The following is a 17,504-nucleotide window of genomic DNA, read 5'->3' as shown; positions in this document are numbered from 1 at the left end:
GTGGCACGATTCTTTTTGGAGACAGTGGCGTACAGTGCAGTCACCATCGGGGTGCTGGCTGCTCCTGTAAATATACTGACAGTGTGACTTTTTCTACACTGTCAGTGCCCTCGAAAATTAACACTCTGGTTTTGCCTTTCCAGAGCTCCAGGGATGCCCCCTAGGGGGTACAGCTACACTGCAAACCATCTGGTGGCACTGTGATCCTCCACGCCACCTGCCATAGGGTGACCTGAGGGCGCACCATGTGCCATCTCATGGGTAGTGCAGAACATGTTCCTAAGGAACCTCTTGTGTCATATTTCGAAGCAATTGAGGGTACACCCACGTGCCTTGCATGGGCACGATTGTTGCTCATGTTAAATGAATATCAGATAACAGACTGCACCTGTGCTTCTTCTTGTGCAAGACTAAGGAATACAGAAATAACTGGTAAACACACTCTTGGCTGTCCGTCCCTGACCGCTCTGATGATATAGGCTTGGTTGAACTAGTACAACTTATGCGTTCCAAAACTTTAACCGAAGAATGGACTGGCCTGCTGAATCAAAGCCTATGCTATTTTTCCTCAACTAAGCATACATGGAAACAAGTGAAATGGAAACATCATGTCCTAAGTGAACAACTGAAAATACATGCAAACATGCCTACATTCCTAACAAAGATAGCTACCTAGCTATGTGGCACCTCACTTGAACCCTTCCCGACTGTAGACAAACCTGCTTATGTCTAATCTAAGTAACAATAATGAAAGGCTGCTTCATTTGTAACCATCCATGACTTCCAGCAGCTCATTTGGTTTACCTCACTAGCATACCTCAAGTCTCCCTATGCTTAGCAGGCGATTGTTGTAGTTGGCAACTACTCTCACCTTGGCGGAATGTGTCTTGCGCGCTGCCAGCAGCGGAAAAAGTGCTTAACTCATTACCCATGATCCACCTGTGTTGCTTGTAAGGCTCTTAGATGGACAATATTGACAGCAGCAATTCCCATTCTCGCTTTGGTTGCGAGTATAAGAATCACTAATTGTAATTGTATTGAATTGCTTCTCCCAGAAAAACAATGGTTTTATGATTCAAAGATAACTACAGACATGCTGTCTTAAAATAAAGTTAGATGGCAGTTGTAGTTTTTGCTCATGAAACTCTACCAGCAAAACACAAAAATAGTACAAGTATAATAACCAGTTACTAGGCTTGATTTACAAATAAACAATCTACATTTGCGAGGTGTATTTCTTCGCAGGATCAGATTATTAAAAGGCCTCAGAGTGTAAAAAGAGGGGGGTCCCAGGCCAGCTCTCCCCTGCTGCTGCACCACTCTCTCCTGTTTGTTGCCTCATTCTCACTACCTTCTCCTCCTCTCCCCTCTGTCTTTCTCCTGCTTTCTGCCTCATTTTTTGCTATTTTCTTCCTCATTTTTCTGAGTACTTTCTCCTGTTTTTTGCCTCCTTTCTGTGACGCCGTGAAGACCGGCGGCGTCCCACTTGCGGGCTGTGTTCAGATCGGAAGTCCATGTCTCAGACGGCCATTTCTGCCACGGGCTGCTTTTTGGGTCACAACCTGTTTTTTGGGCAGCAGTGCGACCTGAAACGTTCCCTTTGGGCTCTGTTTCACACTGCGCCCACCTTTTACCCCCATACTTTAACTTACCTGTTTTTTACTGTTTTTCTTCTTTTCTTCTTTTTTCTCTTTTTCTTTTTTCTTTCTTCTCGTCTCCATATTTTCTCTTTCCCAGGAGTCTGTGTTTCCTTCCCTGCATGCCTTGATCCCTATTTTTTATACTACGTCTATTTTTCCCTTTATTTTAATATGGCTTTTCCCAATCCAAAATGGTGGCTTCCTTACTTCCTGCATGTCACTTCCTGTTTGTCAGTATATAAGCACAGTTGGTCTTCTGTTCCTTGCGTTGCCAACACTTCCATTCCGGTTGTGCTCCTCGCTCCTGTATCCTGTGATTTTGGACTTCACCTGCTCTTCCTTGTCTGAAGGTTTTGTTCCAGACTTTTTGTGCCTTACTTTTTCTGTCCTTTATATCTTTTTCAGGAGTTCCTTGATCTGAGGTTTTTCCCAAGTTTGGGTTTTTTGGTGTTCTATTATCAGCAGCACCGTGGCTACTGGAAAGGGTTGCGCCTACCTTGGTCAATGCAGAACAAGCAAGAAACCTAGTGGTGCCCAGAGACTGGCAGATTACAGCGCTAAGAAGCGTTCAGGTTGTGACACTTTCTTACTCTGTTCATTTGTTTTTTACCAATTCCCGCCTGCTGCCTGTTTTCTTGCCTTAGGCCTAGCCCTGCCCACCACCTCCCAGCACCTCTCCCTCCTCCCCAGACTTAGTTGAGGCTGCAGCACGGCCACACAGCAGACGCACCAAAGACAAGCCCGTCTGCACCCCTCTGAGCCTGTTGCGTTCCCAACAACAGGAACTCTGACTCTTCCACCCCACAAAGATATACCGCTACTGACATCTGAACCCTGAACCTCGGATGCACCAACAACCACTGCTACTGCTCATCCCCACGTACCACCCGAGGACCATTCTCCTGCCAACACTGCTGCCTCACCTTCAGCACCAAAGCAACCAACACACCCAACACATCAACCAAGACCACAACAACACAACTCCAGTGCATCTTACTCAATGTACGTTCACTAGTTATACATGCCACAGAGGTCTGTGACACGATCTCCTCCCTCACCCCGGACGTCATCTTCCTCTCAGAAACCTTGCTCAACCCTGTCTCCATACCAGACATTGCCACAGCCATCGCTGAAGGTCACAAGATTACACACCGGGACTGAACCAACAAGCACGGAGGCAGAATCGCTATCTTCTACAGGGACACCATTCGCTGCACGACATCCCTTGACAACCCAACACTGGTAATAGAACACCTCAGCTTCCATCTCCAAACAGACAGAAAAAACACCATCAGAGGCACCCTTGCCTACCTACCACCAAGACCAACCCTTAGCTTCTGCAACACCCTCCCAGAACTCATCACCCTGCAAGCAATCAACTCCAAGCACTACATATTCCTAGGGGACCTCAACTTCCACCTCGACCACCCCAGCGACTCCAACTCCAACAACCTTGTGGAAAGCTTAAGCAACATCACCTTAAGCAGCTCATTGCCAACCCTACCCACTTTGCAGGACACATGCTCAACCCCATCTTCACCTCCAGCAAGAGAGTCAGCTACATCCACACCACACCACTCACCTGGTCCGACCACCACAGGGTACAATTCACCATCTCGAATTCACATCCCCCGGCACTGTACTACCCAGATCCATGCAAAGAAACTGGAAAAAGGTAGCAGAAGACCAGTGGAACAACACTCTCCACTCCTACCTCCTGGACTCTACACACGACTCTGAACAAGCAGAAAAGAGCTTCTCCCTGTGGATCATAAAATGCACTGATGCCATCAGCCCGCCAAGGCAGCTAAGGTAAAAAAACAAGGAAAAAGAGCAAGCTGGTACACAGAGGAACAGCAGTCCTCCAAATGCATCTGCCTACAATTTAAAACAGTGGTTCCCAGTCTTTGTGCCGTGGCTCCCAAGTGTGCCATCAAAATTAGCCAGGAGCACCGCAAACCAAGCACTCAGTTTGGGAACCACTGTTCCAGTGAATACAGGTGCTTGATTCTTTCACGCTACTCTGGAGGGGCTTCCACACCATGAAAAAATAAAAATATAAAATTAACCCTGCTAAAGGTCATCTCTAGCGAAGGGGGGGCTAATACTAAGGGAGAAACGTGCGAAGTGTGCATATGTCAGGTGCATAGGCCTGCATTATGTAACAACAAACGCAGTGTTCCATGTGAGGTCGGGCCCAGAGGTTTCCGAGGAAAGAATGTGTCACGTATTGTGCAGCCCTTTGTGGGAGGGCTTGGTGTACTTCCAAGGGGAAGGCGGGTTGCGGGGGGTTAAGGAAAGATTGGGAGAGGAGTGCCTCGAGCTAGAGTAAAATAGAGGGAAGAGAGGGACTGAACGAATGGAGAGTTACAGACAGTCAGAAAAAACACAAGGTGGTAAAGGAGTTGTGTGTTCTGGAAGAAGAGAGGAAGGAACATTGCAAAAGAACTCACCCTTGGGGAGTTAAATGCATCTGCCCAGGTGGTGGGGGTAGGTGGGAGCTAGGGGTGAGGCTGGAGCTAGGCGTTCAAAGTTTTTGTAGATAGCCGAGATCTTGTTATGGAAGACGTCTGCAAGGTTGTTGCACTGTTCCTGGGAAGGATTGATGTTGTTATCGGTGGCTGCAGGATTAGTGAACTCCTTCATAATGGCGAAGAGTTCTTTGCTGTGGTTTGTGCTGGGATGATGCGGTCCGCTAGTGCGTTTTTCTCGGTTTCTTTCAGGAGGCGGTGGTACTGGTTGAGGGTGGTCCTGAAGGTGGTGCAATCTTGTGTTTTTTGCTGACGCGTCACTTCCTTTTAGGTCAGTGCTCCCAAACTTTACGATCTGAGGCTCCTTTGACTTATTGGCCATTGGCCGCAGCTCCCCAATATGTTACCTTTTTTTGATGGGTGGGGGAATTCTGTTTTTCTCCCTGAAAATAATTGGGATGAAGCAAATGAAGGTATTATAATAATGGCGAATGTTTGGTAAGAAAAAATCAATTACAGGATCAATTCCTTCTTAAATGGATTGTGTTTGTGATCTTCTTGTGTGAGGGACATATGACCTATAAAAGTCTCTTGAACTGAACAGCAGATTCCACAGCATGTATGTTTCGAGTGATCCAAACATTTCACAGTGTACAGGGGATACAAAGGCAGCAGTAACTTACAGACTGGAACTAGTAGCACTATTGCCTCCCACGATCTTTCTCTACAGCAACAAAAGTGAAGTCTGAACACTGCAGACTCAGTCCACCAAAACATAGAGACTTAGCATTGCAGCTGGAGCTACAATGTAAAAGGAGATGGGGACAAGAAGCAGGTATATCCAGCCCATCTTCTGCCTCATGGTTGAGCAACAGCCTCTGTCGTGTAAGATCGAATTGGAAACTGTGTACTCCAGGAATACCAGTAACACATATTGGCAGGCCCATTATTCATTAAACTTTCTCAAGCAAACTGAAACTTGCAAATAATAAGAAAGAAATGTACACAATGTAGGGATTGTGGCCTCTATCTCTGCTATGTCTCTCTTACAAAGGTACATTTGGAAGGGGTTAGGTCTGAAGTGGTGGGAAAGACAGAGCTGGTCCCAGATGCACCCGCACCTGACATTCCAGTGTTTCCCAGGCTGAACTTGCACCGCACCTTCAAGTCTCCACAATACAGGAGCTGTACGGAAAGGGGGTGTCACCGTACCTCAGTGCAGTTGAGCGGTGAACCCACCCACCTTACTCTTCACCTCCACAGTGCTGCTACTCCCCAGGAAGCGTAGGTTCTGCGGCCTAGTGAAGCTGTGGTTCATGGCCCCTACTGCATCAGCCTCCTTGGCTGAACTGGCTGGAAATGCAGGTGCCCCTACCGGGCGCTGAACGCTATACACAACGGCTTCTTCCTAGGTGCTGTGCTTAGTCTCATGGGGATTTTCACTACTTCTCTCTCGACGGTGAGGATACTCTTCAACGCCTCATGACTGCAGTCGCTAAAGACTCCTGAGATTGCTCACTCCACAGAATTACTAGAATTACAAACACTGACAATGGACTCCGTATTATGCAATTTCATAGACACAGAGAACGGACTAAGAGGCAGTATAGCACTCATAGAGAGGGAGTAATTTTTAAATGCCTGCAGAATATGTGCACAGAAAAAGGAAACCTACTGATAACTGTGGAGACAAGGAGGCCATATTGGGAAATAAAACAAACCTCATATCTCTTAGATTAGCCCGCTGCAACAGCGGAGTTGGAGATGGAAGTCTTTTTAAGTGCGTGTTACAAAGAAAGCCAGAATGCAGTCTTGAATGGCTAATCCCCTCCAACATCCTTTTTCATGAACTTTAAAATGAATTTAACATTACAACAAAGGTCCCTCGGCCTGGTATTCCTTTCAGTTGTGCAAAATCTCTCCATTCCTTTGGTACCTCTCTTCTCTCTATTTTACTCTATCTCAAGGCACTCCTCTCCCAATCTTTCCTTAACTTGCACTCCCCGTAGGATGCACTTGGCCTGCTGGAAGTACACCCAGCCATCTCACACTGGGCTGTACAATACCTGCTGCGTTCTTTCCTCAGAAACATTGGCACCGACCTAACATGGAACACTGCGTTTTTCATTACTTACGGCCAGATGTAGAAAGCATTTTCCATGGTGCAAACAGCGAAAATCGCAGTTTGCGCCATGCAAAATGCCGAATGCGATGCTCATTCACAATTTGCGAGTCGGTACCGACTCGCAAATTGTGAATTCGACTCGCAAATAGGAAGGGATTTCCCCTTCCTATTTGCGACTCGCATCGCTATGCTAAATTGCTTTGTGACTGCGGTCGCAAAGCTATTCGCAGTTATCACCAGTGTCACACTGGTGGTAACCCATTCATAAAAGGGAAGGGGTCCCCATATGAATGTTGCCAAAAAGGTTTTTTCAGAGCAGGCAGCAGTCCAATGGAAACCGGGCTGCAAAATAAATTTAAAAAACTGCTTTATTTAAAAAGCAGTCACATACATGGAGGTTTGCTGTCTTCAGCAGGCCACCATCCCTGTGAGTGCAGGGACTCGCTATGGGGTCGCAAAATGCGATCCACTTCATTAATAATAATGAGGTGGGTCTTTGCGACCCCATAGCGACTCGCAGACGGTGTCTGAGACACCGTCCTGCATCCGAATTTGCGATTCGGATAATGCTACATCTGGCCCTTAATTCCAGGCCTGTGCCCCTGGCATACGCACACTTCGCACGTTTCTCACTTGTTTATAACCTATCCCCTCTGCTAGACATGGCTTTTAACGAAGTTCATTTTACATTTTTATTTTTTCACGGCACCTCCAGAGTAGCGTGAATGAATCCAGCACCTATATGCACTGGAGCAGTGGTGGTTCCCAAACTGTGGGCTTGGTGCCCCTGGCTAGTTGTGACGGCGCACTTGGGAGCCACGGCACATAGATTGGGAACCGCTGCTTGACAGCACTGTGCCTGAGGTCAGGTTCACATAAACCAGTATTTTGCCATAGGGAGAGGGGATTAACATTGTAATATGCAGCAACCTGTGTTATATACACATTTTAAAAACTCAATTATGACTACACATAGTTTGACTCATGAGGAAAAGAGGGCTCTTTCAGAGCCATGTTTTAGTCAAACTGCAAATTTAGAAATCCCCATATTACCCCCCTCACACTTGTAACACTTGTGCTAAAAACAGATTTCCAATTCATTTAAATCCCACTGATTGGTAAAACGTTCAAGGATGGAAATTCTAGTTGGGTCTCATCCTCAAAGGCACAAATGCAGGGCAGCGCAGTTTCCCTTCGTCAGATACCACTCTGTCCAATTAGAGCTGTTTTGTGCCTGCACCTGAATTTTACTGGTATGAAACACATTGCCCAATTTTACTACCTGGAAAACCTGGCCGTTACAATTGTGTGAGGTTCAGGCAGCAAAGACAGCCAAGCCACAGAGGTTCCACCCAACCCCCATTTACCACTTGGCCAGAACAGGTAGTAAATGGGAGATGATTTGTCCGTAGGATGGGGACTGCGCATGCCGATTCAGACTTGATAATGCTGGGTATGCACGTTATTCCCCATGCTAGAGGCAACATTCAAAATAGCAGGATTTAGGTGTAGGGCTACTGGCTGTTAGTTCCCGCCACCCAGTATCCCTGCACCTAAAAGTCAGCCACTCGCATCCGGGGCCTAATAGGCATTAGAGATGGTGGCACTTTATGATGCGTACTGCCTTTGGCCCTGTACTGTACAGTACACCAAGGTCACTGTTACTATTGAAACTGTCACATAATATTTATGTGACGTTTTTGACCATAATGCCTCAGGGCCTTGCAGAGTTCAAGGTACACTTACAGTCAACGTGCTTAACGTCACTTTTAGCCCTCATCATGCCAAAATGTGTTTGCTTCGACTTATGCCCCATGCACAATTCGTGCACTCATTTCACGTGGACTTACATAAAGGCCACGTACGACAATCAGTAGTTGCCAATCAGTCACCTCGTTTAAATGAGATGGCACATGCAGTGAAAAGTTAGTAGTCTCTCGCTGTTCAGAGGCCCAAACGCCAATATTCTAAGTCAATAAAAGTGAAATTGATTGGGGGGACCACACAAAAAGGCAGATTACTACAGAAAGTGATCCAGTAAACAACTCTTGTGCATCTCACGCACTGTGGGGTAGGCTTATCTGTATTGCACCTGCCCCAATTAAACCATGTTCCAGAAGTGGGGTGTTGCAGGTGAAGAGAAAGTGGCTCGGTGCTTCCCTGGGTGACTCTTACTGCAATGAGGGATGCACAGAGGTAAGTCCAGACCACACCTTCCACCCCAGTCTGAGCTACGAATGTAGTTACTGAGCGAGTTGTGTGAACGTAATGTGAAGGCACACGTGCACTGCATGCAGGAATTTAATATGTGAATTTGTTGATGACCAATTGTTAATTGTTATTTGGAACCATTGTCTTTTCTTGCACCCCAACAAAGTAGAATGTTTTTAAAAATAACTACTATCCTTCAGTTGGGTAACTGAGAGGCAGGGAATGCACAGTTTTATGTAGGCCCTCATGTGTTCAAACAATGCTTAAAAGCATTTTGTCACTCTACAAATTCTCTGAAATTCTGAATTGGAAGGTAAAGGGAATTAATGACTGAACTGGGACTACAAATTGTGCAGGTAAACCACCCTTCTGGGGGTTTTCCCCCATGTGTATCTCACCGTTAAAAACAAGCAAAATATGCAAGAGAAAAGTGACCAGAGCACCAACAATGATCCCTGAGGTTACTCCCCATTCTTCAGGTGCGAACTCGTGATGATGTTTTAAAATTTCAGATTGGAATTACCGTCCAAGCAGTATGAGTAATTCCACAGGCAGTATTACGGACATGGTTTCCCCACATAACTGGTAATATAGGCCATTCCCATTTTGCTCATATGATATTGGTTCCAGACAAGCACTAGAAATTATCGGCGTGGAGAAAATAATGTCTATACAGGGTCGGATTGTGGCCTATATGGGAATTCAGGCAGCGCCCGCTGTGACGAACTAGCCACAAATTCGTTGTGGATGACGAGTTACTACAAATCTCTTAACCAGAGCTTTAAGTGGGATGCAGAAAGTGTGGGTTGGAGAGAAGACTCTAAAAAGGGTGTTGCTTATATGATTTAGGGTGTGGCTTAAATACGTAAACTAACTTTCTGTGATTCCCATAGTGCCTCAACCTCCAGGTATTTCGATTCCCCTGATAGCTTTCTGTTAATGCTTCCACATATAACACATCAACAGACATACACCTAAAATCTGCCAGGACTATTGGCTTTGTCCATGGTTGGTAGCTATTTAAGAAAAAATTAGCAACAACAATGATTTTGGTGTAAATAATGAATATTACAAATGTTTCACTTCTGAAATCATGAGACTGAGACCTTAATATTATTGAAGCCGGTGGAAGGGGTAGCGGTCTTCAGAGTGTTTCAGTCACTCCCATTATGCTCACTCTATGTTAGACATGTAGGTCCTTTTCTCTCAACATCTCCTCCATCTGCATATCTTGCACCTCAGCTCTTTCCTTTTCAGCACCCTCTTTTCATTCTATCCTGAATTCGCATCTCTTTCACTTCACCACCCTCAAACACACAACGCACCCACTAGTGTGTAAGCACTGCATTTTGTTTACTTTTGCTTACTTTTGCCTTGTCAATATTTTGACAGCTGTGTACCTCCTTCAAATACATTTGCACAGAATCAATATTGCAATAGGTAAACATGACCATTGGTCTGCGCGCTCTGCAGAGAGGCCAAGGGTTTGAGGACTGTCTATTCTGAACACTGTTTTCATGCACTGATAGGCACTGAGAAAAACTCGCATTGTCTCATGGCCGATTACAAATACCGAGAAGAGACTCAGGCCCATATTTATACTTTTTTAGCACTGCATTTTAACGCAAAAGCACAATGGTATTTTGTGAGTTTGCGCTGCTTTTGCGTAAAAAAATGACGCAAATGCGGCACTAAAAAAAGTATAAATATGGGCCTCAATTCAAAGTATGCACTATACAAGTATAGAGTGCTGCCAGAAAAGAGTACTCAACACAATATCCTGGAAAAAGCAAGCACTTTTAGGAATGCAAGTTTAAGTAATACACCTGAAATAGGAACTAGAGCAGGAGCTAAATCGCTGATATAGATTACCTTAACGTTCTATATTATAAATGTTCAGAAGTCGGTCAGTGTCATTTGCCAGTTAAGTTGAGGAAATAAATACATTGCCAAATAGGGCCCAAATCCAATGTCCATTTTTAATTACCTCCAAGACTCAGACCCGGAGGGTCCCAGCCCAGTTAAAGCCCTGCTCTTACCGTCACCTAAATTGATTAACTGACATCAAGTTCAGCGAGGGGCCCTGGGGGCTTAGGAGAAACATTCCGGAATCTGAATTCCTCCTGGATGGCAAGGGGCACTTCTGGCATGGTTACCATGGACGCGTATGCACAAGCAAAGTTGTGCTTTATAACTCAGGATCACACTCTGTGGTTGAAGGCATTTGTGTTCGCCGGAGCTAGCCACGAGATGTGCAATCCCTATCTCTCCCTTCGTTTCAGTGACCCTCTGGCTCACTGGAGTAGCCTTTGCCCCAGTTTCTCAGAGTCCTACTGTCCCTAACAGTAGAGAAAGGGAAAGGAAGGCACCATTAATGAATTGACTAAATTGAGCTCAGTTTATCTGCAGAACAATCCTTACCCAAACCTCATGCTGTTAGGGTAAGTTCCTACACATACCACAGCAGCAGGTGCTTAAACAACTGAGCTGGCCAGACAATCTGAAGATCAAAAACTCTAGCGTTCGGCGAAATCTCTATCATGTCTTTGCTCTACATTCATCTTATTTGAAACGTCGGCACTCAGTACGTCTTTCGATATTTTAAAAAAAAAAGATTTTCTCTGTAACAGTTAGGATATGCAACTCAGTCATGTTGTATAAATTACTACTTATGTTGCTAAACTGAGTTTCGTTCAATTAAGACCAAAACAGAGAGGGGGACGGGGAGATTGACTGATCCAGTGTACACTCTCCCTAATCGTTATATTTAAAAATTAAAGTACACTGTTCCGAAAGAAAAAGAAAAACACAGCTCTCTCAGGCACTTCTAAATATAGAAGCAAAAGCCCTCACACATCTGTACAATGTCATGCTTCATCATTGGACTTGCTCTACGCCAGACCGGCATTGCAGTGTCTGACGGGCCCCTCAAAGGGGCTGTTTGCTAGAGATCTTTTGTGATAATCTGTGCCAAAATATGGAAAAATAGGAGTACATTTAGACCTTAAGGTTACAGAGAAATGAAAAAGAGCTGGAGAAAAAAACATATATATAATAAAAATGGTTCAGCCACCTACTGGAAATACACATTTTATTGAGCGAGAAAGGAGCCAGTCAAGATTAAAAAAAACCTGCAAAGTGAAAGGGAAATAATGATCCCACACTCTATGAAAAGGGGAAAAAAGACTTATGAAGCGCAAAGCGATCCGTTTGGACTTTTTAAGACGCAAAACATATTGACTTATTGTAGCAGTTAAAGAAAATGTCTTTTTCTTCAACTGCTACAATAAGTCAACATGTTTTGCGCCTTAAAAAGTCCAAACGGATCGCTTTGCGCTTCATCAGGACTATATACAATAACCTTCTACTAAGATTACAGTGCAAACTACACTGAGTTAATTTATACTGAATAAGCAAAAAAAATGGGTGAAAGTTACTCACATCAGTTCTATGTCAAATAGATAAAAACTGAGAGAAACCATCCTTAACTAAGGACAAGGCTCCATGGGAAAAAGCAAGCCTGTAGATTATCGTTGTTTATTGTCAGCGACAGTCCATGGCCAGAAACCTACACCGGGGCCGCGTTACCCAAAATTTTTCAATATTTTGTTCAATTAAAACATATAAAAAAAGCAGCAGTCTCCTCAAGTGATAGCTTGAATCCACATTGAGACACACTCTTTGGGCCTTATTCCCGAAGGATTCCTCCTCATCATCCACCCTGACTTTGGCCAGGAAAAAAATCATAATCTACACCCCTGTAATTTCTGCCTGGATCACAATTTATGAAACAGATGTAAAAACATAGGCCATGTGTCAAAGTTATAAAAGGGGCTTCCTAGGGGTGTGTCAGAAAAGTGATCAAGGTGCACTCTGGTCCAATTTAGTAGGTATTCACAATATATGTAAATATATTTTACACACCTTTCAGTGTATATAGATTAAACCTAAAATTGAAATCAGAAATGACCATCTTTTTCATGTGGTGGAGTAGAAAGGCGGGACACATGAGAAGAAACAGTTTCAAAATAAATAACCATTGTCAAAGCCAATCGGTCTCATCTCTGGGACCTATTGGCTTTGGCAATTGCTTTTAGTGAGACAGTACAGCATTGGGACACACACTGGTCAGCAGGTGATAGGTAGTTTCCTGCCCCGAGGAGATGAGACAGTGGGTGTAAAAGAGGTGACCTACATAAAACAGCTGAACAGTGTGCAGCTGGATGCAGTGGGGTGACAGATCACACACAGTTGATCATTGGCAGGGTAAAGGAGGATATAGTTTATGATGGTGGGAAGAACTGAGAGACCACCTGCCTATGAACAATAGCAGCGATGAGTAGTGACTAGATAATAGCTATATACATGAGCTCTGACCATATCAGAATGCCCGGCACCAGTGACGTGCCACCTCCCTGCTCTTTGGAAAACTGCCTATGTGCAAAGCTATTATTTCCTCATGTAGCGCTGGTTATCTGGTGAACTTCCAGCAGGGAGATTTGTGAAATGAGCAAACAGTAAGAGGGCTAGATCAAAAAGAAAAGTCTGATTTGTGATAATCAGGGGCCAATAAAAGGAAAGCAAGTAAAATACATGCGTGTTAAGTAAAAATAAGGAAGAAAGGGACTGAAGCGTGGCAATAAACATTGTGAGAGAGTTTGCGTTTTTTGGTACCAGCTGGCTAGTGCAGCATCTAATGGGAGACCGTCCTGTCCAAGACAAGATGCTGTGACCTAGCAATATACAACAGCAATAATAAATAATAGCACATATTTACTCTGAGAGAAGGTAAATCTGACAGCAGAGAGGTGTGTGCCCTGGAAAATAGAGAGGGCATTACTGAGAGGTGTGCGAGTGGTGGGGGAGGAGCTGAGCCAGCAGCGCAGGCTGGGTCAGAGAGGGGCAGAAGGGTGGTAGGAAGAAGAGCAGAATTTACAGCCCTGTATACAATGGCACTCGGAGAGAGAACCCCCAAAAGGAAATTATGCTCTCCTGAGAACATCACCCTGCCTCCTTTTTCTCCAAGGCTTTCATCAGAAAGGTTTGTTGCATCCATGGGCTGTACTGAGCATAAGCAGCTTAGCCAGCCTCAGAAAAGTCCATGAGAAAACCTTAGAGAGGCAGCGTGTGACAGAAAAATATATTGTGAACAACGGCATTCTGCATGTTGTTTGTCACCTGTTCAGCATCAAGAGCACGGTAGCTGGGTTGCATTGCCAACACACGCGTATTAAGTATATAGATTGTATAGGAAGGGAGACAGTAGTGAGCGAGGAGTCTGTAAATTGTGTGGGGTGTGTGTTGAGTCTGGTGAGAGGTAGAGAAAGTGGCAGAGGCAGCCAAAGCAAATAAACAAAGGCAGTTGTGATCGTAAGACTGAGCCTGAGGTGTGAGAAGAGAAGACTGATATTTCACTGGGAGGTGGAGGTGAATGGGGATGGCAGATGTGAGGGAGAGGTGTGTGTACATGTGGGAAGCCAAAGGTGGGAGGATGGATGTTCCTTGATGCAAGGAAATGTTGATATCGCTCCCTGTGACCCTAGAGAAACATGGCGCGAAACAGCAACTTGCAGATATGAGCTGACTGACCGGATGGGGCTAACGTATGTCCTGATCGGCAATTTTGTTATAAACTATAAAAACATGAATATTTAATAAGATAGACTTTTTTCTTTTTCTCAATGCAAGTGTGTGCATGAGTATAGAACAGCAGGAAAGAAGCAGCCGACCACCCCTTTTTAAATGGCTACACGGGTGAGGGAGGACAGAAGGAACATGGAGGGGGGTGGAAAATGGAGCTGCCTGAGTGAACAAAGAAAACAAGCAGTGATGAGGGAGGGTTGGGGGCACAGAACAAGTGCTCTCTGAAAACTGCATCTGACATTTGATTTCGGTCTTTGAATGCTCAGCAAATGTGATGCGGTAAGTACAAGATTTACAGGCCTTTTCAAGAAAGAAAAAAGCAGTTCCTAAAACAGATGCTAAAATGGTGACCAGTGGCTTGATATCGTACTTGGTTCCTGCTCTTGGGGTGGGTTAAACACAGAAAGAGCCATGACAAATGCATGCCATGGACAAACGGAGAAAAAATAGGAGAGTGGCGATAGAACCAGCAAATGGGAATCCCGTGGGCGGGCTGAAGCCCACAAAGTATATACAACATGTCTAGAAGAGACAGCGCAAGAGCTGTCTAGTCAAGATATAAAAAAGAAAACAATAATTAGATTTTTATAGCTTTCCTATTAGTAAACTGTACACTGAATAGACTACACAAGGGTAGGCTTCAACATTTTAAGCCGTCATTAGGCATGGCTCGTTAAACCCCTGTTATTTCTCTCCACTGAATTTACCATTAATGGGTGTCAGACTATGTTTGGAGGGCCATGTTTGGAGGGACTGATGCAACTTGATATAGTATTGGAGGCTGGAGCTGTTTACCTCTACTAATAGTGCCATGTCACTTCTGAGGGCTTGCTTGGAGCCAGGGTTGTCCTACTATGACACTGTAAAACTGGACCAGATACAATCCTTCAACACTTGACTCTCGGTGGCAGCGATGACAAGAAGTCACAGGTTCCTCAGGGAGGTTAGTGTGGGGTACAGCAAGCTTGCAGATTACCATCACACCCAGCAGTGTATTATGGTGATTGTCCAGCTGAGTGTTTGTTTTTTAAATGGAAAATACTTTATTCTACAGTAAGGCCCACTACAACACTAAACACAAGTCTCTATCTGATACCCGTTGCAGGGGTGAGAGTCCGATATGCTTCAAGGTTGGACCCGCTTCTCACTTTACTGGGCCTGGTGGCGTAGTACCAAATGCAGGTGCAGCACTTCTCCTCTGTTTCCATATAGCCACTTTCCCTTTTTTTGCTGGAACAGCCAAATAGTCTCTCACCCATTTACTTGTGCGGGCCACAATGAGCTTTCTGCTCATAGTCCGGCTCACTGAAGTTGTTCTAGGCTGTGGTCGGGTTACACAGTGATATCGCTTAGGTTGTGTGGTGTAAGACACTCGTCAAGATCCTGAAGACAGCACCGGGAGTGGCTGGCTTCTGAAAGTGGCCCTCATCTGAGCTCCTGGCGGTGTCCGCAGCAGACCATCTGCTCAATTGCAGCAGACCCAGTCCCATTGATCTGGTAGGTCTTAATGGAAGCATCACCCGGCCTCAGAGGGCTGTGGCTATATCATATCTCCCATTCCAGATGAAAGGCTCTGTTGTCAACTCAACAATTTTGAGAAGCGTGGGGCACGAGTGGCCTAGTCTGATCAGATGTGCAGTTCTCTAGCGCCAATGCACTCCATTAGTGCTTCAGCACAGGGCGCCTTGAGAAAACAGCTTTGTTCTTCAGAGTAATGTAGTCCATTGAGTACATGTTGGGGCACTGCACGTTTATTCACTTGGGCTGGTCAGTGGGGTGCCCTGGGATGGCCATCACATGTTTGGATGATATTTCTTGTTGGTTGATGGAACTACTCGGCCACATGTCAGTTGGTGCTATGGTAACACTGACCGCAATCACCAGCACAAAGTAGGTGCTGCACAGGAGTGCCGACCCCTACTTCAGTCAGGCAGACTTTTTAGGCACACTTGGAGAAGTGCCACAGCTGTGACAGTAGGGATGATGGCCAAGGGCACTCTGGCAGGTTTAAAAATGCTGTGGTTCCTCCAAGGAATCCAGTCACCAGCTCCTAGGCTACAGCACACTAGTCACATGAATCTGGTGGATGGACCACAGAACCAGAACAGCTTCTGTCCACTCCAACAGTCATAGGGTTGACTCATTCTTTCCCCTCACTCAGGCAGGACTCCTTAGGCAGTTCTTCCTCCAGATCAGACTCCAGGTGATGTCCCCTCAGCTCTAGAAAGTTGATTTCCAGGCACACACCAGCTGTGGTGGCACAGTAGTCTTCAGGTTACTCTGAAGTGCACACTCTCCATGGCCAGAGAGACCTTATACCTGAAAGAACAAGGGGATCAGCGACTCCCTCTTTTACAGAGAGATGGAAGACAGAGGGATTGGAATTCCCTATTTGGCCTTTCAAACCACATTAGGTCATGTGCCCTTCCCAGGCTGTGTTCCAGACTCATACATTGTCTCAAGGGATACACTTTACAGCATGGAATCCAGGCTGGAGCACCCATAACAGATGTGAAAAGCTGTGGAAAGAGTCTGAACATAATAATCAACAGCCACACCTGACAGTGATCAGGAGGATAGACAAAAGGCTGCCCCCACCTTTTAAAATGATCTTTCAGAACTCTGGCAAAAAAAAGGTAGTCACACACTCTACTCCTACCTCATACTGAATAACAGTCTCACAAAGACTAATCAGCACCCCTCTGTAACAGAAAGGATGTAATCAAATTTTTAAGGAGAATCCTGTGCCCTCTTTTCCCGCTTCATTGTCTTGGTTCCCTCATTCCAGTCTCAGGAATGGCAGCAATCCACTTTGAATGCCTGATAAAGGAACGGCCACACTTCCATCCTTTTCGCAAGACCAGGCCAGGTTTTCAAAAATGGAACCCAAAGGCATGTTGGGCCACACTTGTTTACTCAGGCACTCATGCAGTGTGTAACACACTTTTCACACTGAACACATGTTCATGTATGTGCTTGAGATTTCTGCCTTAGGATTCTGGGTTTCTCCATTAATAGCATAGATTTATGTGAGGGACCAGTAGGCTCTCAATCATGTGACACAGATGAAAAGGCCTGGTCACACTAGGGTCACTTCAGAACATAGTATGCAGCCCCTATGGTGGTAAGCTCTTGAACCCATGACAAGGATAATAGTGCCATGTCACTTCTGAGGGTTCACTTGGTGAACCCTGACAGGTCCAGAACAGTTACAGGACCAGTTTCATGTCAAAGTCAGACCTAGGCCTTTGTGCATATGCTAGATTAGCAAGGGGCTGGAGTCACAAATCCACAAACTGTGAAGCCAGATACTCGCAGTTGGGGATGCAGGGCATGGAACATGACCAGTGTTCAATTTGTTAAAATATAAGTGTTGGGCCTAAGGTTTTGATCAGAAGCCTGAAACCGGTGCTA

General features: G+C 45.2%; 1 protein-coding gene across 1 annotated transcript in view; it reads right to left on the bottom strand.

Moving 5' to 3' along the window:
• The window catches only part of F13A1 (coagulation factor XIII A chain), a 536,045-nt gene that overhangs the window by 72,522 nt on the left and 446,019 nt on the right, over positions 1-17,504 (bottom strand). The window lies entirely within an intron of this gene.

This window comes from Pleurodeles waltl, chromosome 2_1 (assembly GCF_031143425.1).
Source record: "Pleurodeles waltl isolate 20211129_DDA chromosome 2_1, aPleWal1.hap1.20221129, whole genome shotgun sequence".
In the NCBI taxonomy this organism is placed as follows: Eukaryota; Metazoa; Chordata; class Amphibia; order Caudata; family Salamandridae; genus Pleurodeles; species Pleurodeles waltl.
This window is presented reverse-complemented; position numbering and strand designations above follow the sequence as displayed.